General features: G+C 41.7%; 1 protein-coding gene across 2 annotated transcripts in view; it reads left to right on the forward strand.

The window, feature by feature from the left end:
* Positions 1–3174: 3174 nt before the first annotated feature.
* LOC106581330 (pleckstrin homology domain-containing family F member 2) overlaps positions 3175–27356 on the forward strand; it is a 29803-nt gene continuing 5621 nt past the window's right edge. Inside the window, exons 1-2 of one of the 2 annotated variants that reach the window (XM_014163331.2) lie at positions 3175–3359; positions 16754–16903. The gene's annotated coding sequence lies outside the window, so the exon portion shown is untranslated. The remainder of the gene's footprint in view (positions 3360–16753; positions 16904–27356) is intronic. The other variant, XM_014163322.2, reaches the window with a different exon arrangement.

Genomic DNA, 27356 nt, shown 5'->3' on the forward strand with positions numbered 1-27356 from the left:
GAACATTTGAGAAGTCTTATCACTTATCATGGAGATGAGATTAAAAAACACAAGGGTTTTAGAAAATAAAAAAACATGGCTTTGGTAAAAAAAGGTACTTTGTGAAAATTCCCTAAATGTCCATTAGTTGCTACCTGGAGAGACAAAGAGTCTAGAGCAAAGGTATTCACTTCCTGCTGGTTTTCTGTTCTACCTGATAATTAATTGCAGACACCCGGTGTCTCAGGTCTAAATCAGTCCCTGATTAGAGGGGGAAAATGAATAAATGCAGTGGAACTGCCTTCAAGGTTCAGAGTTAAGTATGACAGGTCTAGAGGATAAAGCTGGGATTGAAATAAATCTCCTTGAGGCCACTCTAGCTGAGAAGAATGTTTGTTTCTCCCTTTGCTCTCAATTTGTTTTTTTGGAACTTGCCCCAGAGGTGTTTTTTCCTTGTAGTCACCAGAGTACACACTCCCATTGAACAGACTCTAGTCTCTACACACCATGTTTTTTGGACTACAATTTAACCTGTTGTGTGTGTTCATGATCAGTCAAAGTAGTTCAGATGATAATCAGTGCACTATCATTGTACTCTAATTCCTTGCCTGGCTCTATGCTCTAATTCCTAGCCTGGGTCAGAATCAGCTGCTAGAGACAAAGGAATATGATCCTTATAAAAGTGTGAAACATTCAGGTGCACTGAATTAGATGTACAATTAATTGTACTGGAACATGTTTTCTGAGTGTTCTTGGATATCCCTGACCTACTAGTGCTATGTCTGTGTGTACTAGATGGTTGTCAATGCTTACATGATCCTCCAGGCTATACTCACCTCTATTAAGAGTGTGTTCCTTATTTAAAGATCTAGGCATTGGAGGATAAGGATTAGAGAGGAGCAAGGATGTGACATTCTCCTGATCCTCTTAACTACACTGAACAAAATATAAATGTAAATATGTAAAGTATTGGTCCCATGTTTCATGAGCTGAAATGAAAAATCCCAGAAATGTTCCATAGCTTAATTCTCTCAAATGTTGTGCACAAATTACTTTATGTACCTGTTAGTGAGAATTTATCATTTGCCAAGGTAATCCATCCACCTGACAGGTGTGGCATATCAAGAAGCTGATTAAACAGCATGATCATTACACAGGTGCACCTTGTGCTGGGGACAATAAAAGGCCACTCTAAAATGTGCAGTTTTGTCACACAACACAATGCCACAGATGTCTCAAGTTTTGAGGGAGCGCTCAATTGGCATGCTGACTGCAGGAATGTCCACAACAGCTGTAGCCAGATAATTGAATGTTAATTTCTCTACCATAAGCCACCTTCAACGTCATTTTAGAGAATTTGGCAGTATGTCCAACCAACCTCACAATTGCAGACCACGTGTAACCGTGCCAGCCCAGAACCTCCACATCCGACTTTTTCACCTGTTGGATCGTCTGAGAGGGGTTGTTGGGGTGCTGAGGAGTATTTTTGTCTGTAATAAAGCCCTTTTGTAGGGAAAAACTCATTCTGATTGGCTGGGCCTGGCTCCCCAGTGTGTGGGCCTGGCAGCCAAGTGGGTGAGCCGATGCCCTCCCAGGCCAACCCATTTCTGCACCCCTGCCCAGTCATGTGAATTCCATAGATTAGGGCCTAATGAATTCATTTAAATTGACATATTTCCTTAAATGAACTGTAACTCAGTAAAATCTTTTAAATTCTTGCATGTTGCATTTATATTTTTGTTCAGTATAGAAGAGAAAGCAGATGGGCTTGATGGGAAAGTGATGTATGTTAGTCCGTTCCTGAGTTAATGCTGCGTTCAAAACAACTGCGAACTCGGAAATCTCAGACTTCCAATTTAGGAAAAAAAAACTAGCTTCATCTGTATGGACCTCGCTTTGCGCACGGGGGAATTGTCATGCTGAAAAAGGAAAGGGCCTTCCCCAAACTGTTGTCACAAAGTTGGAAGCACAGAATCGTCAAGAATGTAATTGTATGCTGTAGCGTTAAGATTTCCCTTCACTGGAACTAAGGGGCCTAGCCCAAACCATGAAAAACAGCCCCAGACCATTATTGCTCCTCCACCAAACTTTACAGTTGGCACAATCCATTTGGGGAGGTAGCGTTCTCCGTGTATCTGCCAAACCCAGATTGGGACTGCTAGATGGTGAAGCGTGATATATCACTTCAGAGAACGAGTTTGCACTGCTCCAGAGTCCAATGGCGGCGAGCTTTACACAACTCCAGCTGATGCTTGGCATTGCGCATGGTGATCTTAGGCTCGTGTGCGGCTGCTCGGCCATGGAAACCCATTTCATCAAGCTCCTGATGAACTGTTCTTGTGCTGATGTTGCTTCCAGAGGCAGTTTGGAACTCAGTAGTTAGTGTTGCAACCGAGGACAGACGGTTTTTGCACGCTACGCACTTCAGCACTAGGTGGTCCCGTTCTGTGAGCTTGTGTGGTCTCCCACTTCGTGGCTGAGCCATGTTGCTCCTAGACATTTCCATCTAGCAATAACAGCACTTACAGTTGATAGGGGCAGCTCTAGCAGGGCAGAAATTTGATGAACTGACTTGTTGGAAAGGTGGCATTCTATGATGGTGACACATTGAAAGTCACTGAGTTATTTAGTAAGGCCATTCTACTGCCAATGTTTGTCTATGTAGATTGCATGGCTGTGTGCTCGATGTTATACATGTTTCTGAAATAGCCGAATCCACTAATTTGAAGGGGTGTCCACACACTTTTGTATAGTGTATTTTTAGTACTGGCTAAACACATTATATGTTATAGCAATCTGTCAGTCAATGACGTGACACACAACCATTGGTTGATGCTTGCAACGTCTGAGCAGGGGAACACAACCTATATGTGGTTAGCTGATAAATACCTATCAGGCATTGTAAGATCTGTCAGGAGTCAAGTGGTGGAATATCCAAGTGGTGGAACATGACCTGAGTATTTACTCAGTAGGGAGTCTAGGCAGTTATCTTCTCTACTATTGTTGGATCCCAGTTTACTAGGGGAGTAGCCTGCCTACTTCATAACCAGGCCTGTTGACCAATCCTGAAACAAATTATGGAGAAGAAAAAAAAAGGCCAAAAAACATGGTAAACCAGTGAGCCACTTATCCCTGATCCGTCCTGTTTATGACTGCACGTCCCAGTCCAGTCCAGCCCAACCCAGCCTTGCACTCACTCCCATATTTTTTGAACAAGTCAAGTGACGCCACTACTCCCTGTAGCCATATTGTTATTACTTTCAAGGCAACGAGTGAGCAGCTGTCCGCGGACAGCAAGGTGGAGCGCGACTGACAAGTTTGGAATTTCATTAAACGAAGCTACAAGTTACTTGTAAATTGCTGGTCGAAGTTAAAGTCGGGTATGTGCTTTGTTGGAATGGTATCTCACTATTTGTGTTGTTGTATTCTTAGCCATAGTCACAGCTACTGTAGCTAGCTAACTCACCACTTTTACACTGCACAGCGGCTAAGTTAGCTAGCAAGTTGGAAACGGGACCGAATGGAGGATTTAGCTAGCCTTTGCTTTAGCATTAACATTGTGGCTAATGAGCGTAGCTAGCAACTAACTAACTAAATAAGTTGATCTAGCTAACTTAGCTAGCGCTACACCAATTATGAACTATATTGAGATAACGTTGGCAAAATTAACCACGCGAGTCATCTTTAGTAGCTAATATTAGCTAGTTAACCAGTACACCATTCATAGACGTCGTTGGCTAACTAACGTCTTTAGCGCCCATTAACGATAGTATCGTCTGACTGGGGGTGTTTTCTTAAGCGCCCCGACGCTTGTTCTAAACGTTTGCTGTAGGGTTTTGGAAACATAAGGAACGTATCTTTCATATCAGCAGGTGGGAAAAAGTACTCAATTGTCATACTTGAATAAACATAAAGATACCTTAATAGAAAATTACTCAAGTAAAATGAAAGTCACACAGTAAAATACTACTTGAGTAAAAGTATATGGTTTTAAATATACTTAAGTAGCTATCAAAAGTAATTGGAATTGCCAAAATATACCAGATCAGAGACAGCAGGGATGAACAGGGATGTTTTCTTGATAAGTGTGTCAATTGAACCATTTTCTTGGCAAAATGTAACGAGTACTTTTGGTTGTCAGAGAAAATGTATGGAGTAAAAGGTACATTATTTTCTTTAGGAATGTAGTGAAGTAAAAAATGTTTTTGTAAAACATATAAGCAAAAGTGCAGATGCCCCAAAAAACAACTTACGTAGTACTTTAACACTCCTGCTGTGTTCCGGTCGAATTGGACCAATCTTAAATTTTCGCTCTGAAAAATATAATTCATTTAATCTGATAGTCATGGAACCTTATGACATTGTCCACATAGGGCATCTGAACACACAATACATCTTGATGATTTTCATTACATTTTGGGTGTTTTATTTAACTTTTGTACACCTGTGGTGTTCCTGGTCAACAATGACTGGTTCTTAGAAATGAAGGGGTGAGACTACAATTAGTGTATAAAATTGAGTTCAGGCACATGCCCATTCATCAGATGGACACACTTCCTCTCCCAGACCCCCACATGCATGTGTGTTTGAGCACACACACACACACCTCACTCCCCTTCTTGGCTTCCATGGCAACCCCCACGGAACCTTTCCCCAATAGAATCACCTGTTGGCATTTTCACAAACAATCGCAACATTGTTTCAATAATATATAGAACTTTTCTCACAGCTCTGGTATGTAAAGCTTTTTTGAGGCCTTGCTCACAATTTGTTCTGTGGCAGCACAATGACCAAACAATATACTGTATGTGAGGCTCTTGATCATGACACTGGTGAGGAGGAAAGAGACCTTGTTAAACTTTGACACAAAAGTAGTCTGTGATAAATAGCACAATATGTTTCATCTGAGTATTTGTTATAGTCAAAATAATCCACACACTATGCTTTTTTTAAAACTCAAGTTGTAGAAGCCTAAAGGCCATAAATAGCAAATAGAAGTTCAAACTTGTAATGTTAACATGAACTTAAAAAGATCTAACACATTAGGTGACAATATGTATTATTATGGATTTATAATCAGTTATAATGGGGTGGTCATTTTGGACCGAGAAAACAGAATGAATTAACATGAAACAAACAAAACAGGAGGGTTCAAGTATTTTTACCTACAGTTGAAGACGGAAGTTTACATACACCTTAGCCAAATACATTTAAACTCAGTTTTTCACAGTTCCTGACATTTAATCCTAGTAAAAATTCCCTGTCTTAGGTCAGTTAGGATCACCACTTTATTTTAAGAATGTGAAATGTCAGAATAATAGTAGCGTGGATTTATTTAAGCTTTTATTTCTTTCATCACATTCCCAGTGGGTCAGAAGTTTATATACACTCAATTAGTATTTGGTAGCATTGCCTTTAAATTGTTTAACTTGGGTCAAACGTTTCGGGTAGCCTTCCACAAGCTTCCCACAATAAATTGGGTGAATTTTGGTCCATTCCTCCTGTCAGAGCTGGTGTAACTGAGTCAGGTTTGTAGGCCTCCTTGCCCACACACGCTTTTACAGTTCTGCCCACAGATTTTCTATACGATTGAGGTCAGGACTTTGTGAATCCTTAAGCCATTTTGCCACAACTTTGGAAGTATGCTTGGGGTCATTGTTCATTTGGAAGACCCATTTGCAACCAAGCTTTAACTTCCTGACTGATGTCTTGAGACGTTGCTTCAATATATCCACATACTTTTCCTACCTCATGATGCCATCTATTTTGTGAAGTGCACCAGTCCCTCCTGCAGCAAAGCACCCCCACAACATGATGCTGCCACCCCCTTGCTAAACGGTTGGGATAGTGTTCTTCGGCTTGCAAGCCTCCCCCTTTCCCTCCAAACATAATGATGGACATTATGGCCAAATAGTTCTATTTTTGTTTCATCAGACCAGAGGACATTTCTCCAAAAACTACAATCTTTGTCCCCGTGTGCAGTTGCAAGCCGTAGTCTGGCTTTTTTATGGCGGATTTGGAGCAGTGGCTTCTTCCTTGCTGAGCGGCCTTTCAGGTTATGTCGATATTGCACTCGTTTTACTGTGGGTATAGATACTTTTGTACCTGTTTCCTCCAGCATCTTCACAAGGTCCTTTGCTGTTGTTCTGGGATTGATTTGCACTTTTCACACCAAAGTACGTTAATCTCTAGGAGACAGAACGCGTCTCCTTCCTGAGCGGTATGACGGCTGCGTGGTCCCATGGTGTTTATACTTGCGTACTATTGTTTGTACAGATGAACGTGGTAACTTCAGGCGTTTGGAAATTGCTCCCAAGGATGAACCAGACTTGTGGAGGTCTACAATTAGTTTTCTGAGGTCTTGGCTGAGGTCAGAAGCTTCTAAAGCCATGACATTTTCTGGAATTTTCCAAGCTGTTTAAAGGCACAGTCAACTTAGTGCATGTAAACTTCTGACCCACTGGAATTGTGATACAGTGAAATAATCTCTGTAAACAATTGTTGGAAAAATGACTTGTGTCATGCACAAAGTAGATGTCCTAACCGACTTGCCCAAACTATAGTTTGTTAACAAGGAATTTGTGGAGTGGTTGAAACACATAGGTTGGAGTCATTAGTTTATGTAAACTTCCGACTTCAACTGTAAGTACTTTACACCACTGCATATCAGTGAGAAATAATTTTCAAAAAACAAAAGGTTAAATTACCTTTTTATATGGTTAGGGTTCCCACAGAGACATATTTCCATGTTACAGCCCTTGTTTTCAGTAGTGATAGGGAAGCTTAGCTTCCTGAAGCATATTGCATATATCCAGCCAATTGTGTCAAATAGGTTCATTACTCGAGGCTTTGATCAACACTGTGTTCACTAGTGGCACCTGGTAGTCAAAACAATTTAGCACAGCCAAATTATTATAGATGACATCCCACATGCTATAGCACGTGCAGTGTAGCCTTTTTGTCTTCTTCCGAAGCTGATACCTAGCCAATCAGGTGTTTGGCACCAGGTAGCCTAGTGGTTAGAGCTTTGGGCCAGTAACCGAAAGGTTGCTGGGTCAAATCCCCGAGCTGACAAGGTAAAAATCTGTCGTTCTGCCCACTGTTCCCCGGTAGGCCGTCTTTGTAAATAAGCATTTGTTCTTAACTGACTTGCCTAGTTAAATAAATAAAAATAAGATTTTGTTAGACGAAACAAAACTTCGGATGTCATTGATCACGTGCCTTTGATAAAGTGATACAAGCATCGGCACACTGCTTAAAAATAAACTGCTTAGCGATTGCCTCGGAGCACCGGTATTAAACGTAACATCTAGTTTATGGAAGACAGAGTGGACTAGCTAATTAGCTATCTGCATCACTGACACCTGTGTGTAAACAAAAGACAGACCAACAAACGTCTTGTTGCTGAAAAATACTGTCGGGTGCAACTGTGTTAAAACCGGTTAACATTGTATAGTAAGTGTGTATTTTTAATTTGTGAAATGATTTTGTTGTGAGATGAAAGTAGAGGGATTTCTGTTTCTAGAACCGTACTGCAATTGAGAATCAATGCTTTCTTAAGGGCCCTTCCTAACAATGCAGAGAGAAATGTATAAATAATAGGAAACACAAGGAATGAATATGTAATGATAACTTGGCTATATACACGGGGTACCAGTACCGAGTCAATGTGCAGGGGTACGGAGTAATTGAGGTAGATGTATGGGTAAAGTGACTATGCAACAGGATAGATAATTAACAGTAGCAGCAGTGTTTGTGACGAGTCAAAAGTATCCAATGCAGAGTAGTCAGGGTAGCCATTTGGTTAACTATTTACCAGTCTTATGGCTTGGGGGTAGAAGCAGTTCAGGGTCCTTTTGGTTCCAGACTTGGTGCATCGGTACTGCTTGCTGTGCAGTAGCAGAGCGAACAGTCTATGACCTGGGTGGCTGGAGTCTTTGACAATTTTTAGGGACTTTTATTTTTTAGGGACACTGACTAGTATAGAGGTCTTGATGGCAGGGAGCTCGTCCCCAGTGATGTACTGGGCCGTACGCACTACCATTAACACCTTGTGGTTGGATGCCAAGCAGTTGCCATACCAAGTGGTGCAACCATCCAAGATCCTTTCAATGGTGCAGCTGTATAACTTTTTGAGGATCTGAGGGCCCATGCCAAATAGGGCTGTGGCAATCACACATTATTTTCAATGTAAAAACAAACGTGACGCAAACCAAACTCTTTGGTCCTTTAAAAACCTGATGTATGTCAAATATTGTGTGCTATATGTTGGAAAATATACTGAACAAAAATATAAATGCAATATGTAACAATTTCAATAATTTTACTAATTTACAGTTCATATAAGGAAATCAGTTAATTCAAATAAATTCATTGGGCCCTAATCTATGGATTTCACATGACTGGGCAGAGGCGCAGCCATGGGTGGGCCTGGGAATGTGTTTTCCCCACAAAGGGCTTTATTACAGTCAGAAATACTCCTCAGTTTCATCAGCTGTCTGGGTCAATCCCGCAGTGGAAGAAGCCGGATGTGGAGGTCCAGGGATCTTTTTTATTTCAGTTCATGAAACATGGGAACAACACTTTACATGTAGTTTTTTATTTTAGTTCAGTATAAATAATCTGTCTCTGGATGGCTGATGTTTGTTTCCAACATTAGGTCTGTTTTCCTAAAGAAGTTGAATCTGCTTTGTTTTGTTTCCTTGCCACGATACTAACGAGTTTTGCGATACTGGTATCATCATGGACCTATTGCTAAATCTTTTCAGCCTCCTGAGGGGGAAGAGGCGTTGTTGCGCCTTCTTCATGACTGTTCTCACCATGATAGTTCCTTAGTAATGTGGACACCGAGGAACTTGAAGCTCTCGACCCACTCGGCCCTCTGTTTCCTGTAGTCCACAATCGGCTACTTTGTCTTGCTGACGTTGAGGGAGAGGTTGTTGTCCTGGCACCACACTGCCAGGTCACTGACCACCTCCCTATAGGCTGTCTCATCGTTGGTGATCAGGCCTACCACCTTTGTGTTGTTAGCAAACTTAATGATGGTGTTGGAGTTGTGCATGGCTACAGGAGGGGACTAAGCACGTACCCCCGAGGGGCCCCCATGTTGAAGGTCAGCGTGGTGGATGTGTTATTGCCTACTCTCACCACCTGGGAGCGGCCTGCCAGGAAGTCCAGGATCCAGTTGCAGAGGGATGTGTTCAGTCCCAGGGTCCTGAGCTTAGTGATGAGCTTGGAGGGCACTATGGTGTTGGAATGCTGAGATGTAGTCAATAAACAGCATTCTCACATAGGTGTTCCTCTTGTCCAGGTGGTAGAGGGCACTGTGGAATGCAATAGAGATTAACGCTAGGCTCCTTTAGTCCATTATTGGGCTAGTTAATTAGACAGAATTTAGATAGCTAGCTGTTTTGTTTATCACCACATCCAGTACTTAAGTAGCTAGAGAGCTTACAACGGCCATAAATAGATTCAACTCACTTAGCTAGCTACCCAACTAGTAATCATGACAAATATCAATCACCATTTAAACTTGTAGAAACTTGAATGCAGAACACCACCACAATGACGGCTCAGCTATCATTAAATGTACTTTATCCTCGTTCTGGGGAGGCAAAGGTGTGTACCTTTTTTTCTTCCTTGCTCAGTTTGAGTTAGAGCATGGCACCACCAACGGCAGAATAGTGGGTTCGATTCCCGGGACCAACCTTACGTAAATGTATGCATGTGTTACTGCAAGTCGCTTTGGCTAAATGCGTCTGCTTATGGCATGTTTTTGCCTTAGCACTACACAGCTGATTCAAATTATTAACTCATTATCAAGCTTTGAGGATTTGAATCAGGTGTGTAGTGCTAAGGCTAAAATATGCAACTCTTTCAGTTGCCAGGTCCAGGATTAAGAAATTGCGTTTGCGACATTAGCTAGCTAGTTTTAAATCTGGTCAGAGCATCAGCCTTGTACAATTATGTCAAAATTAGAGGTATTGAGCAATCTTGCGGTTGCTTTTGCTCTGGTACGAAACACACACGACTACCCAGTGCTTGATGCTGCTCACTCTCTCATAACTGTAGAGTAGCCTAGATGGCTTAGGGCAAAAGGACAACGTTGTGCAAGTGTGTCAATAGGCCATTGCCTATTGAATACAGGTGCTGTCATTTTTTTCCCCTCAAGTAGTTTCACGTGGTCAGAGGCAAAGCATAAAATGTGCATCTGAAAAGAAGCACCTACAATAAGTTGTTTGACAGCGGTTTTATCCCTTGCTTTTTTTTAGCTTAACAATGTAAAACCAGTTTTCTACGAGCTAGGCCTAGGTGAGGCTAAATGCAGTCAACTTAACCAGGAGGACTCCTCTCAGCCTCAGGCAACTTGCTGCTCTGCCCCACCGGTACAGGATGTTGCTCTGGTTCCTGTAATCCAATATGGCTCTGTTTATAAATGGATGCAGATTAAATACACTAGAATACTTCCCACTCTGAAACAAATAGGTTGCCGCAAAAGTTATCGGTGCAGTGTAGTGTATGTCAATTGTGCTTATCTTTCTCACCAGGAAGTAGTTCTGTCACAGAAAGGCCTATAATGTAATAGTAAATAATTTCCTGTCACAACAGGAGGGTTTTTCATATTATGTAAGCATTTCACTTCTGTGTTTGTTGTGCCTGCCTCCAACCTGGCGTTTTTGAAATGGCACAATTCAGACTCACTTTTGCAGTGCCTTTTTACTTCTGATTTATTCTCTTTATGTCTCTGTGAGAGGATTTCACTTGTGACAACTTCACTTTTATCCACATGGAGGTAAACAAACAGTTAGCAAGATGGGCCGTGAGTAGCCTAGTTTTTTTCTTGCTATTAGCAGACAGTTTTATTTTAAAGTGGCTAACTGCAAGCCTTACCTCTCAACCTTTTGATTGTTCTCTGCTACCTTTTGTATTAAAATGTCCCAGAAGTGAATATGATGAACGCGTAAGCACATCTGAATGAGTGTAACAGATGTTGTTATGGTGCATTCCTGTGTAGATAACTCCTCACTGTTTCTGCTCCTACAGACACCATGGTTGAGTTTAACGAGCGCTACCAAAAACCTGGAAAGCGTTTGGAAGAGCAGCCATTTCACATGTCATCAGAAAATAGCATGTGTTCATACTCAAACCCCATATGGAGCTCAGCTACCCTTTCTAAAAAAAAAAAAATGTTTTACTTCAAACATCAATCTGTAGTGAATGCTGTTGCCATAGCTTTCTGAGTGAGTGATATGAGTAACAACAACTTCTCCACATAGAAGCAGAGCGCTTAAGGATCAACCACATGACACAGTGCCCTTTGACCTCTACTACAACTCGGTCGGAAAAAGAGGTGTGTCAGTCGGACTCTTGATCTCCATGGTGATTTTACAACCCTGTGAGCGGTCTGAGCTAATGTGTAGACTTACTAAAGCTCCCACGCTGCCTGTACTGGAAATTGTAGAGGGGGAATGATGTTGTCAACCTATAGGCCTAGCCTAAAAAATTATGTTGAGACAAAAAGGTACTTGGATCATATATAGCGTGTCAACTTTTGGCCTGAGAGGCAGCTGAAGTCAAAGGGTGGTGACCTCAAAGGTTTAAGCCAAGATCATTTGGGTCAGGCACTTTGTCTTTGACAATCTTTCAATGATTTCTGTCAATTCAAATCGAATCATATCCATCGCCTGCTCCATCAAATCGATTCAGAGGTTTTATGTAGCCTAGCCCCACAACACTGGGGGGTGGCTTCCCCTCCTCTAGTCAACGTTAACATCCTTTCTGCCTGATGCTTTTTTTTTACTAGATTCTTAGTCAGCAAAGTTATGGCAAGGACTAAAGCTTTCCCTCCAAGGTTCTCGGTAGAGAATACTAGCTGAATAATTATTTGCCATTTTAAGAATTCAGTGGGTTTTTTTTGTGCATTTTTTAAAATGTTTATTTAAGCTCTCACCTGCACAAGGTTATAATCTAGCCCATCTACAGGTGGCTTCACTGTAATAATTTACACAGTGGAATGACCCACACCTTCACTTGAAGGTAGAGGTCCCCTAACAAAGGTTAGACTGAAGTTCAAATCAAACCTGGTTGCTGTTGGATTGATAAGGGCCCTGTATTCTGTAAATGCAGTGCACTGGACATGCTTTGGTTAGACTGCCCTTTTGCTCTGGTTTAGAGAGCACATCCACAACAGTCCCAAGCCATTGTGCATGTCATGAATTAGGCTTGGCCAGTATACCATATGCCAGGGTATTTGGAAAAAGCCACGATGGTTTTTCAGTACTGTTGAAACAATTTATTATAAATGTTTTTTTTATACATTTTAATATTTGTAGATACTTTTGAAGTAAATACCTGCAGTCAATTTGTGCAATACTATAGGAGTTAAAGAACATTGCGTAATATAGTTATACTGTCACATTTTTATGAAGTTTACGGTAATCCCCAGTACGTGTCACATGGTGTTTGTTTACAAGCAAACTACGACGACAGATCGGAGCTTTGTGAGTCACTCACTGTTGCGCAGCATGCGCCAGGGGATCTAATTACAGTATGGAATTCACAACTAAATGTTTCCCAGCTAGATATCTTATAACGTATGTTAACAGTCAAAAATGTGCGAAAAGTCTGCAGTTGTGCATTTGGTGTGCAAATTTAGTATCTCGTTAGCTATCTAGCTAAGTGGTTAGCTTATTCCAAAATCAAGCATTAGCTTGGTAACAGCAGAGAATCCCATCCTGGATCAAGAGCCTTGCTGGCAAATATTTGTTTTGTGTGTGCAGCAAAATTAGCGAGTAGTATTTTTGAGTTACTTGAATAGTTTAGTTCAGAAACTGTACAACATGTTTACAATGCGCCCTTTAGCATTTAGTTGGTATTCTCTATTGGGATTTTACATATACAGTGCATTCGGAAACTATTCAGACCCCTTTTCCAAATGTTGTTACGTTACAGCCTTATTCTGACATGGATGAAAAACCTGGATGAATCCTGTTTCCATTGATCATCCTATACAACTTCATTTGAGTCTACCTGTGGTAAATTCAATTGATTGGACATGATTTGGAAAGGCGCACACACACGTCTATACAAGGTCCCACAGTTGACAGTGCCTGTCAGAGCAAATCCAAGGTCGAAGAAATTGTCAGAGTTCTGAGACAGGATTGTGTCGAGGCACAGATCTGGGGAAGGGTACCATATCGACTATAGTAGCCTAAATGTGAAGTGAAAATGCCATCATGCCACTATATCATCAGAGGCCATTAGGTAAAATGTCTTGTTTCGAAAGGTCACCAACCCCTCCCCCCTATATTTGCAGTGAGGGGTTTGACCTTAACTTAGCCCTGTCCTATTCAACAGGTCAATGTGCCTGCACTGCACACCTGTTTAGATATCACATAAACAGCCACTTCACACAACATATTTCCAATCCCCTTATCTCATATTGTGATCATGTAATCCTCTGTAGACATGCTGTGCTAATGGTAAGCCTCTGTGTGTCCTCTGCTGTAAGGCTGTATTTCCTCTGCAGAGGTAAGCGAGGCTGAAGTTGTTTGTTGTAAGCTGCCGATAACACCGTGCAGTAGTGTTGTCACGATCCCAGAATTTTGACTTCGATACTCGATACCACAATGATACCACAACAAAAAAAGAAGGCGTATCAGCCAAAGTCAAGTAATGTCACTTGATCCAGACAGATCTTTTGAGTTCAATATCATTGCATTACAATTTGAGTTTTGGTTAAAAAATAATTTAACTACATAACGGTAATCATTTATTTGAGTGGTAAATCTTAGGGATGTGCAACTTTCCCTTTCTTGACGATTCAGTACATATTTAGATACATGGGCTCCAATACGATACAGGAACAATACGTTTTGGTTTTAAACGATTCGGTGCGATTTGGTTTGATTAGAGGAACGAAACGATACGACTCGATGCACTGACATTTGTTGTATCAACACATTCGTTTTCCATTCTAAATTCTAATCTGCAGCTAATGGAGCTTATGAGCTGGGCGCCTCTAAGTTGAATCTGTCTGAGCTGATCTCTCTCACTGTGTGTGTAAATGATGTGTATATGTATATGTCGGCACCTGAGCTGAGCCATAAGGGAGACTCTGCATATACCACCCCACCTATCAGATAATGGGGATAATGTTTGCTTTTTGTCCCTCAACTTTCGATTTGAAATCCCCATCCATCACCAACTAAATTTGTCATTGTTGCAGATTCAAAGTGTTTGAGCTAGTGATGTATCAATATTCATCATTACAAATTAGCTATGACATAGCTAATGAATATATAGCACAACTTTGGATTTCAGCCCTGTCTCAATTGAATGGTTTAGACCTTTTTGGAAGTTTTTTCATAACTTTGTTTTTTTATCTCCCGCTTTGCCCATGCAGTGCAGGTAGCAAAAATGATTGCAAACCTCTAGGATAAAGTTTATAATATCATAAAATGACCATATACACTGATTTTGTTTAAAGCAAACTATCAAAACTGTTGCTGATGGTGAACCTGAACAATCAAAATAAAATGTAGTGTAGCCTAAGCCTTCATCAGCAGGTAGGCTATAGTCAGCAGGTAGGCTATAGCTAGATGAGTTATCTCAGGCGGTAGCTAAGGCTACTTTATTACGGTAAAATACAATTTTCAACAGCGCATTTGATAACAATAACCTAGCAAATTACATTGTCACTCAACTAATAAAGCCTAATATTGCGCAAGCCATTTTACAAACATTTGAATGCGGGAGGTGACGTGCGGCCTCGCGGGAAGCAGTGCACAGCACAGTTAAACTAATCTACTGATATTGCCTGGGGTCCATAATGCGATAAATTGCCTGTATTGATGCGGTAAATAAAACAATATGTTTCTAACATGAATGTCCACCAAAAAAAATTATTCTCCTTTAAACTACTACTACTAGTTTTATGGTTGCAGCCATCAATTGTTCCATTAGCGATCACCTGTATTGGCAAACTTCACATTTCTCTAGTATAGGCTACCTGGTGTCCCAGGTCTAAATCAGTCCCTGGTTAAAGGGGAACAACGGGGGGGAAGCAGTGGAACTGGCTTCAAGGTCCAGAGTTGAATTTGAGGGCTTTAGTCTATTGATAGACTGGGTAAATCTAGATGTACCCTAGGACTGTCCACAGTACAGGAGAATGCATATTCAATAGGAGTGTGTGCATGCATTGAGTTATTGAGCTTGTATTTGTTGATTCCATGTGGCTATAGATGAAAAACAATGTTTCCCTTCCATTTGGGACTTATTTTATTATACTGATCAACATCATTTGCTGCTTTTCTTTAATTATAGAAGTGCGCGCTGTCTCTTTTAAGACCCTTTACTTCATTCACACACAGTCAGTTCGAGGCTAGAGCAAAGATGATATGTGAATCGGGGGAGACAATGAAAATGTTATGTTTCGGTGTCAATCAGCTTTGAAATCAGCAATATTTTGTGTTAACATTTGCATATTATCACAAGCATGGTACTAGGATAGTGAATTGATGTTTGCTTCAGCTAGCAAGGAAAGTTGGCTGTAATTTTAATTTGTATTTATTTAACTAGGCAAGTTAGTTAAGAACAAATTCTTATTTACAATGAAGACCTACCCCAGCCAAACCCTAACCCAAACAACGCTGGGCCATTTGTGCGCTGCCCTATGGGACTCCCAATCACGGCCGGTTGTGATACAACCTGGAATCGAACCCGGGTCTGTAGTGACGCCTCTAGCACTGAGATGCAGTGCCTTAGACCGCTGCGCTACTCGGAAGCTACCAGTATCTTCTTGCAAGTGTTTTAGCCTGTAATGCTAATGAGTGCAGTGGTTCCTCAGGCCAGGCTAGAGCTAGCAAAGAGTAAGTGGAGCATTGACGGTGCTGTAAGGGGACATCGGTTGCCCTGATAGACATACTTGATCCTCTCTCAATCAGTAGACGACATTTGGCACATTTGACACTGACAGAAGTACCGAAAGTAACAAACTTTCATTTTCTAGTATTGGAAAAACGACGGTATACCGAAAGTTCGGTATACCGTGTTACACTACAGTGCAATGGTACCTGTCAGTACCAAGGACTCAACATCTTTTTTTCTGGCTGTCTGGCCCTTGGTGATTGGGGCTGGCTCCAGAGTGGGCATCAGCTCGTGGTTCTTGGACTTCCTGCCATCCTTAAAATGAGCAGAATTAGATACAACTCTGTGAAATTGAGTCTACTACTGTTACCAAAAAGTAGTGACGCTAGTAGAATCACCTCAGCACGATATGAGAGGAGATTTGGATTGGAGGAGAACGGAGAGCAGAGAGTTGGGTGTAGTGAAGTGGTAGCCTAAATTATTTTGTAGGTGTCTGGTCACTGGTGACATTCATTCTCAGTGAGGAGGCATAGGCCTATAGCTGTACTGTACTTCAGCTTACATAAACACCTGCTAGTGGGGGTGGTTGTGAAGTCAAATGTCTCACATATACAGTGGGGGTGTGCTTATCCTCTCATACAACCTGTGCTACATGGTCCAAGGTGTAGTGAATCATGAGCTTGGCAGTCACACTTTCACTTTAATAGCTGAAATGCTTGAGGCGGATCTTCTCTTCCTGTCTTGTTGAATTATGCTATCTTCCGTCTTTCATGCAATGCTTCCTTCGGTTAAAGGGGCAATCAGCAGTTTCTACATACATTTTAGACTTATATACTGAGTGTACAAAATATTACAAACGCCTTCCTAATATTGAGTTGCACCCCCCCGCCTTTTTTTTTGCCCTCAGAACATGGACTCCACAAGCTGTCGAAAGCGTTCCACCGGGATACTGTCCCGTGTTCATGCCAATGTTTTCCACAGTTGTCAAGTTGGCTGGATGTCCTTTTGGTGGTGAACCATTCTTGATACACACGGGAAACTATTGAAAAACCCAGAGGTATTGCAGTTCTTGACACAAACCGGTGTGCCTGGCACCTACTACCATACCCTGTTCAAAGGCACTTCAATCTTTTATCTTGCCCATTCATACATACACAATTCATGTCTCAATTGTCTCAAGGCATAAAAATCCTTCTTTAACCCATCTCTTCCCCTTCATCTACACTGATTTTGAAGTGACATCAATAAGGGATCATAGGTTTCAACTGGATGCACCTGGTCAGTTTGTCATGAAAAGAGCAGGTGTTCTTAATGTTTTGTACACTCATTGTAAATTATATATGCCCATTGATTCTTGAAGAATTTTACTTATAAATATCTCATGACCAAAGTTCAACTGTCGTACCCCATCAGAACCCAAACTATAAACATGTTTTACTCCCACTGTTTGTCAACAAAGTAAATACAAATGCTAAATAGCCTCAAAACATGGTTAAAACTACAATTTTGATATCATGGATGGTGAATCCTTGCATCCATAGCTCTGTCTATGCATTTGAGTGGTTAGATTTCTCAAGCCCCATCCCTTAACTTTTTACTGAAACTGGTGGGGAGGTCACTTTGTTATTGTTTTAACTGCTGATGGCCACTTTAAGGTCATGAATTCGTGTTTTGGTGAGCGGTGTAAAAATAACTTGATGCTCATCTCTTCAGATTAATGTGTGCAGGGTAATTACTTCCTCTGTAGGAGGAGGCTGTGGCAAACTGTGCATACACCAAAAATATGAGCCCCCCCCCAACAGTGAGGTTGTTAAGCTACCACGCCACAAGAGTTTATAAACCCAGAGGCGCAACATTGCGAGACTTCCAGAAACTGTTGCGAAATAGACTAAGCAGACAGTTTGGGGTTTGAGAAGTTAATGAGAGAAGTGAAATTCTTCCTTAGTAGTTAATTTTCTCAATCTAAAGGCACAACCTAGTCAATGTCTTAATAAGTAGTTGAACATGTTTTTACTCCAACCTCGTGAAATTGACAAACTAACACGTTTTGGATTTTCGTCAAAAACAACTTTATATCGAGTGCCTTTGCTTTGACGGCCTGCACATGCGAAGTTTGGTGCCAGACGACCGTTAGACCTGCTGACGTGTTTCTGAGCATGAGCTTAGCTAGCCAACGTCGCCATGACATCGCCTACAAGCGTGATCTGGGATTTCTATTGGATAAACTGTTTCTGCCTGTCTTTGACCTCTCATATGCAAAAGCAGCAGCATCCTTGTCAACAACAGAACCTTCTTAATTGGTTTTGCTTGTTTTGGAGGTTTCTGTTTGGGTTAGAGCATGCAAACACCTCTCTTTCTTCCTTCTGGCACTTTCATTTTCTTGGTATCTGAGTCACTTCTCTGTCTTGCCAGGGTTCATGAGACATGGGCCGGTATAGAACTGCATTGCACTTTGACTCAAACAGTGATCCTCAACAAGTATTCTAGTGTCTGACAGTTAGGCTAAGTAATGTTGTAGCCCAGCATTGAGGAGAAAGGTTGAATGTCCCCTGCTGCCTCCCTCTGTCTGCTTCATGAAGACACGGGTTTTGCAATGGTGACCCATCTGGGGAAACCTTGGGTTATTTTTAGATGTACTGTCTCCCAATTTGAGACTGAAAAAAGACTGTTTTGCATTGGGTGCCTCTTCTGTTCAACGTTACAGGAAGGTAAGGGCAAGGAACCATTCATTATAAGAGCCAAGCCTTTTTTAAAGCTGTTGTTTATTGGCAGTGTCTCCTATACCATTAGTTTATTATGACCATTACACCATGTAATTGGATGCCCTCCTGCCTATGGAAAATGTTAGCGTTATTGGCCTTGATGTTGCCTCAGGAAGATGTTGGGTGGCAACTGTGTTCATTAGGCCCTCCCCACAAACTCATATAAACCTAACATAGAAAACGTTGTGGGGAAAGGAACTAACATCGAGTGTTGACTTTCCCTAAGTAGTCCTATTTTCATGTCTGCCTAATGTTGGTTGTATTTTCACAACCTCAATCTGATTCTGGGCAAAATGACTAGAAAAATAAACTTGAAAGAGCGAGAGGACAGAGCTCGTAATTAGGGATGCACGATATATCGGTGAACATATCTGAATCGGCCAATATTCGCTGAAAATGCCAACGTCGGTATCGGCCGATGTCTAGTTTAACGCCAGATGTGCAAAACCAATGTGAAAGCTGACGTGCATATTAGAGGTCGACCGATTATGATTTTTCTACGGCGATACCGATTTTTGGAGGACCAAAAAAAGCCCATACCGATTTAACGGCCGATTTAAAAAAAATAAAAAAAAAATAACAAAAAATTTAAAAAAAACAAAAAAAAAATACTAAAAAATATATATATAAACAAAATAAAAAAAATTACATAAAAAAAATAAATAAAGATAGATAGATATATATATATATACTGCTCAAAAAAAATAAAGGGAACACTTAAACAACACAATGTAACTCCAAGTCAATCACACTTCTGTGAAATCAAACTGTCCACTTAGGAAGCAACACTGATTGACAATACAGTTCACATGCTGTTGTGCAAATGGAATAGACAACAGGTGGAAATTATAGGCAATTAGCAAGACACCCCCAATAAAGGAGTGGTTCTGCAGGTGGGGACCACAGACCACTTCTCAGTTCCTATGCTTCCTGGCTGATGTTTTGGTCACTTTTGAATGCTGGCGGTGCTTTCACTATAGTGGTAGCATGAGACGGAGTCTACAACCCACACAAGTGGCTCAGGTAGTGCAGCTCATCCAGGATGGCACATCAATGCGAACTGTGGCAAGAAGGTTTGCTGTGTCTGTCAGCGTAGTGTCCAGAGCATGGAGGCGCTACCAGGAGACAGACCAGTACATCAGGAGATGTGGAGGAGGCCGTAGGAGGGCAACAACCCAGCAGCAGGACCGCTACCTCCGCCTTTGTGCAAGGAGGAGCAGGAGAAGCACTGCCAGAGCCCTGCAAAATGACCTCCAGCAGGCCACAAATGTGCATGTGTCTGCTCAAACGGTCAGAAACAGACTCCATGAGGGTGGTATGAGGGCCCGACGTCCACAGGTGGGGGTTGTGCTTACAGCCCAACACCGTGCAGGACGTTTGGCATTTGCCAGAGAACACCAAGATTGGCAAATGTGCCACTGGCGCACGGTGCTCTTCACAGATGAAAGCAGGTTCACACTGAGCACATGTGACAGATGTGACAGTCTGGAGACGCCGTGGAGAACGTTCTGCTGCCTGCAACATCCTCCAGCATGACCGGTTTGGCGGTGGGTCAGTCATGGTGGGGTGGCATTTCTTTGGGGGGCCGCACAGCCCTCCATGTGCTCGCCAGAGGTAGCCTGACTGCCATTAGGTACCGAGATGAGATCCTCAGACCCCTTGTGAGACCATATGCTGGTGCGGTTGGCCCTGGATTTCTCCTATTGCAAGACAATGCTAGACCTCATGTGGCTGGAGTGTGTCAGCAGTTCCTGCAAGAGGAAGGCATTGATGCTATGGACTGGCTCGCCCGTTCCCCAGACCTGAATCCAATTGAGCACATCTGGGACATCATGTCTCGCTCCATCCACCAACGCCACGTTGCACCACAGACTTCCAGGAGTTGGCGGATGCTTTAGTCCAGGTCTGGGAGGAGATCCCTCAGGAGACCATCCGCCACCTCATCAGGAGCATGCCCAGGCGTTGTAGGGAGGTCAAACAGGCACGTGGAGGCCACACACACTACTGAGCCTCATTTTGACTTGTTTTAAGGACATTACATCAAAGTTGGATCAGCCTGTAGTGTGGTTTTCCACTTTAATTTTGAGTGTGACTCCAAATCCAGACCTCCATGGGTTGATAAATTTGATTTCCATTGATTATTTTTGTGTGATTTTGTTGTCAGCACATTCAACTATGTAAAGAAAAAAGTATTTAATAAGATTATTTCTTTCATTCAGATCTAGGATGTGGTGTTTAAGTGTTCCCTTTATTTTTTTGAGCAGTTATATATATATATATATATATATATATATATATATATATATATATATATATATATATATATATATTTCTAATAATGACAATTACAACAATACTGAATGAACAATGGACACTTATTTTAACCTAATATAAACATCAATAAAATCAATTTAGTCTCAAATAAATAATGAAACATGTTCAATGTGGTTTAAATAATGCAAAAACAAAGTGTTGGAGAAGAAAGTAAAAGTGCATCATGTGCCATGTAAAAAAGCTTTAACGTTTAAGTTCCTTGGTGGTTCCTTTTAACATGAGTCTTCAATATTCCCAGGTAAGAAGTTTTAGGTTGTAGTTATTATAGGACTATTTCTCTCTATACCATTTGTATTTCATATACCTTTAACTCTTGGATGTTCTAATAGGTACTTTAGTATTGCCAGCCTAGTCTCGGGAGTTGATAGGCTTGAAGTCATAAACAGCGCAATGCTTGAAGCATTGTGAAGAGCTGCTGGCAAACGCAGTAAAGTGCTGTTTGAATGAATGCTTACGAGCCTGCTGCTGCCTACCACCGCTCAGTCAGACTGCGCTATCAAATCATAGACTTAATTATAATATAATAACACATGAGCCTTAGGTCATTAATAAGGTCAAATCCGGAAACGATCATTTAGAAAACAAAACGTTTATTCTTTCAGTGAAATACGGAACCGTTCCGTATTTTATCTAATGAGTGGCATCCATAAGTCTAAATATTGCTGTTACATTGCACAACCTTCAATGTTATGTCATAATTACGTAAAATTCTTGCAAATTAGTTGGCAACGAGCCAGCTGGCCCAAACTGTTGCGTATACCCTGACTCTGCGTGCAATGAACACGAGAAGTGACACAATTTCCCAAGTTTAATATTGCCTGCTAACATGAATTTCTTTTAACTAAATATGCAGGTTTAAAAAAATATACTTCTGTGTATTGATTTTTAAGTAACGCATTGTTGTTTAGGTACATTCGTGCAATGATTGTGATTTTTTTTTTTCTCACAAATGCGCTTTTGTTAAATCATCCCCGGTTTGGCGAAGTTGGCTGTCTTTGTTAGGAAGAAATGGTCTTCACGCAGTTCGCAACGAGCCAGGTGGCCCAAACTGCTGCATATACCCTGACTCTGCTTGCACAGAACGCAAGATAAGTGACACCATTTCCCTAGATAAAATAAATTCATGTTAGCAGGCAATATTAACTAAATATGCAGGTTTAAAAATATATACTTGTGTATTGATTAGAAGAAAGGCGTTGATGTTTATGATTAGGTACACATTGGTGCAATGACAGTGCTTTTTATTGCAAATGCGCTTGTTAAGTCACCTGTTTGGTGAAGTAGACTGTGATTCAATGATAAATTAACAGGCACCGCATCGATTATATGCAACGCAGGACAAGCTAGATAACTACACATGGTTGATGATATTACTAGTTTAACTAGTGATTATGTTAAGATTGATAGTTTTTTTTTTGTAAGATACGTTTAATGCTAGTTAGCACCTTGGCTCCTTGCTGCACTCGCATAACAGGTAGTCAGCCTGCCACGCAGTCTCCTCGTGGAGTGCAATGTAATCGGCCATGATCGGTGTCCAAAAATGCCGATTACCGATTGTTATGAAAACTTGAAATCGGCCCTAATTAATCGGCCATTCTGATTAATCGGTCGACCTCTAGTGCATACCTATATAACGAAGGTACATGATGTAATGATGCCACGTAAAATGTTGCGCTATACGTGCAACACAGCATGCCTAAACTAGCCAACAATGTCTACTGCGTGGATCGAGCTGTCAAGCAGTCATTTGAAAGAGTAACAAAATTTTAGCGAGTCAACTCAAAGGCGAAATCTATTTAAAGTTAAGATAATGGAATTCATTGCCCTTGACAATCAACCGTTCGCCGACTTGTCGAGCACCAGTTAACACTACCAAGTGCTCTATTTTTCAGATGTTGCTCTACCGGAGTTACAATGTAATAGCGTCAATGTTATTAGCTTCTTGACCTACATACTATGGAACGCCGTTTGGCGCACCTTCTGGGGTAGCTAACTTTAGCTTGGTACCTAGCTAGTACCAATACAACGCAGCCTGAAAACAATGACCAGTAGAAACTGCAGTCATTTTCATTATTCTTAGCAATGATTTAGGAATCCGTGTGAGAAAGTATTGTTTTTCGCCTATTGAAATTGAACTTCTTCAGTTCATGAAAATAAATAGCTAGCCAGCTTCTTAGCTTTGGGCAACAGGGTTAACTTTATAAGCAGCCAGCTAGCTTTATCGGCTCGACAGGACCGGGTTATGTGTTGTGAAGCTAGCAACAATAAGGATTACGCGCAATAGTGGAATTTGCGGTTTGCCTTAAAAATAAAAGCATGTCATTGACAGTGATGCAAATGAATACAAATAGTAGAATTATACTATTATTTTGAAGGCTAACAGCGAAGTCCGCTATTGTGGCTAGCTTCACATAGATGGATCCGACCACCATTTAATCAAATGAGAACGGTCTTATAAATTAGGGTTATTTTAGATGACACCGAGCTATATAGTTATCTAGCTAACTATAGCTACTGAAACAGATTATCGTTGAACATTGTTTGCATCCATGAGCTAGCTAGCTTTTTTTTATGACCAGCACTGTAGGTGCGCGAGACAACTTTACCAGCATCATAGCATACGTATCGATGAGTCGTTGTGACATATGAAATACGAGTGATAGTGTAATCAATGTGTAATAACTACGTAAAAAATGAATGAACACGTTAAATTATTATGTGACGTGCAGTCATATTCAGGCCCTGATTGGTCAACAAACTTATTTGACACATGAAATAGTTTTAAATAGTATATTTTTTGACACGCAAAGACCCAAATGGCGTTCCATAGAAATGGGGACATAGGTAAATACCAACAAAATAACTTTTTTGTGTGTGTGTCTGTGTGTGTAACCTTTTTATTTAACTAGGCAAGTCAGTCAAGAACAAATTCTAAGTTACAATGACAGCCTACCCCGGTCAAACCCGGACGACGCTGGGCCAATTGTGCGCCGCCCTATGGAACTTCCAATCACTGCCGGATGTGATACAGCCTGGATTCGAACCAGGGACTGTAGTGACGCCTCTTGCACTGAGATGCAGTGCCTTAGATCGCTGCTTGTGTGTAACTTTTTAACTGTACTAGAATGCTTAAAAGGCCACAGTAATTTTAAATATCGGTATCGTTTTCTTTGGCAAGGAAAATATCGGCATTAGCCAAAAATGTCATATCGGTGCATCACTACTCGTAATCTATTAATCATGGGTTTGTCTTTAGCTACTGCTTCTCCCTTAATCTGAGGTAGGCTATAGCAACAAGTGTTGGCGTCCGCTAACCCTGCCATTCAAAATGAAGTCTTAAGTCCTGTTACTCTAGCATCCAAAACTATGAGGAGTGCGCTGTAAAAGGTTATCCTTTTTCCCAATCTGTCTAAGATCTGGTGTCGCTGATGGCGGAGGGAAAACTTCTGAGGTTTTGAAAGGACCAGCTGGTGATGGGGAAGCCCATAGTCAACCTGGTGTTGGGATAGAGGTGTATTCACCACCTTGCTACCCTCTGCTACCTGGCAACATTCTCTCACCTGCCAACCTGCTGAGTCTGCCATTTGCCAACCTGTACGTCCACTCAGAGACAAGAGGCACGAGAGCAACCAATCAGCAAATTACAAACTTAAACACACCCAAGTGTTGTTGCTACCTGTTGCGTGGTGTCTGACCGGAGTCCAGGTTTGTGTGAGGGGGGTGGTTATCCTGTATGTGTTTTGGCTAGGTAGTTCTTTGCTATGTTATTTTTGTTTGAGTTTTGATAGAACTCTTGAAATCAAGTCTTTCATCTGTCATTATTAATAACAGTACTAAATCTTCCGTGGACATACACACGTGTTTGATGCGACGACTAATGAGTAATTACCCTGTTCCAGTGCGTATTTTCTTTCGTCACTGATCATTTGGACAAATCACGATTTCACAGGTGCGCTCATCTTTAACATTTCAGAGAGGGGAGGGGACATTTGGCCCATTAACTTGCCTGTAACCTGCAAGGAGAGGGGGGTGGAGCTACAGCTCTGCTTCCCCTCCTCGTTCTAGTATCTTTTCTAGCTACTCTGCCCCCAGAACTTAATCGAGCATCTGATGCAATTTCGTGGGATTTTAGTTATGGATTTCCGAGATTACTAGGTAGTGGACCCTGTGTACCCTAACCTATTTGACAGCGGCAGTACATCTATAGAATTAAAATGTCCAAGTTAATTCAGTCCGTATGTGCGTACTCTTTCAGACAGTGCACTGGTTCACCCATTGTGCTGAAGGTGGTGTATGACCCGAGCTAAGCTGAAAGGACATGAGATGTTTTTCTGTCTTCCCCATCTGTTTACTGCGTGTCACACTGAAGAGGAGGCGGCGTGAAAGTGATACTGATGTCTTGTAGGTCATTATGCTGTTATTTTGGATGAGAGCTGTGTGAGAGCTGGAATCTGCATCTTCAGAACTAAATGTATTGAATCCACTGAAGCAGTACATGTACTAAAGGCCTAAGACATGTTAGGCCTGTTACTGTATAAAGTTAATGCAAAATCTATAGCCTCACTCCGAAGCACTTTTCTCTGAAATGGCATAGGCCTCCCTCTCCACTCTGTGTTTAACTTTGCAAAGCAGAGGTGAGTCACAGTAGTTCACACAGTCACAACCAGGATTGGCAGTTGGTTTTGTCCCAACATGTTGGGCCCTTCAGATGAAAACGACCACGCCTAACCTGGTGGGCGCAGAGTGTCACGCTTTAATGCTGAATGTCAAAGCGCCCTCGTATGCTTTTTCCATTTACATGTAGGTGTTTGAATTGATGCTGCCATGCAGCCTCACCACCGCAAAGTATTGCATTTGTTTTTGACAGTGTAACGTGATCAAGATCATCTGTTGTAATCAGACGTGTTGAAAGGTTTAGGCCTTGTCTCTTTCTATTGGGCATTAAGTACCAATGAAGAGACCAAGCAGCCTTGTATCTTTCTCTTAACCTAACTCCCTATGATTCATTTCCCTGACACAATCCTTCATCTTTTTCTTTCTTTCTCAGGCCCGGCTCTAGATCTCATCTGCCTCTTGACTGCAGCTGAAGCCTGTCGTCATGGCAGTATTTATTTTATTTATTTTTATTTCACCTTTATTTAACCAGGTAGGCTAGTTGAGAACAAGTTCATTTGCAACTGCGACCTGGCCAAGATAAAGCATAGCAGTTAGACACATACAACACAGAGTTACACATGGAATGAACAACACATACAGTCAATAATACAGTAGAAGAAAAAAAAAGTCTATATACAGTGAGTGCAAATGAGGTAACTTAAGGCAATAAATATGCCATGGTGGCGAAGTAATTACAATATAGCAATTAAACACTGGAATGGTAGACGTGCAGAAGATGAATGTGCAAAGGAGCAAGATAAATACAGTATGGGGATGAGGTAGGTAGATAGCCCATCTGTAAACAGCCCATCTATGTACAGGTGCAGTGATCTGTGAACTGCTCTGACAGCTGGTGCTTAAAGCTAGTGAGGGAGATATGAGTCTCCAGCTTCAGAGATTTTTGCAGTTCGTTCCAGTTATTGGCAGCAGAGAACTGGAAGGAAAGACGACCAAAGGAGGAATTGGCTTTGGGGATGACCAGTGAGATATACCTGCTGGAGTGCGTGCTACGAGTGGGTGCTGCTATGGTGACCAGCGAGCTGAGATAAGGCGGGGCTTTACCTAGCAGAGACTTGTAGATGACCTGTAGCCAGTGGGTTTGGCGATGAGTATGAAGCGAGGGCCAACCAACGAGAGCGTACAGGTCGCAATGGTGGGTAGTGTATGGGGCTTTGGTGACAAAACGGATGGCACTGTGATGGACTGCAGTGAGGCCTCACTAACATGGCTAATATGTCTCTAAGCAATGTCCCCCCCAGGCAGGGGCACATACGGCCCTATACTCCATGGCTCCATATCACCTGTTGTCAATAGTGTTACCTCTCTGGGCTAGGTGGCTAATGCACAGATCACTGTGAGCCCGTGTGCCCTCCCTGCCTGTAGCCTCGCCGCAGTGCTTATGTTAGTCTTAGCCTCTGCTGCTGATTAGCACAATCCCAGAGCAGCAACAGTGGGGCCAGGCCTGGAGTGAAATTGCGTTGCTATGAACCACACCATATTAGAGATCTGCCAGAGGTGTGTTTACCTACGTTTTGAATTTGTCTTGGTATCAACATCAAGAGATGGCCTAGTTGAGTAGGCTATGTGTATGCGATCTGTATGCTTGATTTGAGATTGTGTGATCAAAAATAATGTGCCTTCAGTAGCGTATGCATCAGACGCATGTGTGCATCACCATTTCAAACAACTGAAGTCCATCCCTCTTGCAAGGTACCATCCCCAGGCCCACAGGGCAAACACAGCCCTTCATCTTTCTCA

Source organism: Salmo salar, chromosome ssa02, assembly GCF_905237065.1.
Source record: "Salmo salar chromosome ssa02, Ssal_v3.1, whole genome shotgun sequence".
Taxonomy (NCBI): Eukaryota; Metazoa; Chordata; class Actinopteri; order Salmoniformes; family Salmonidae; genus Salmo; species Salmo salar.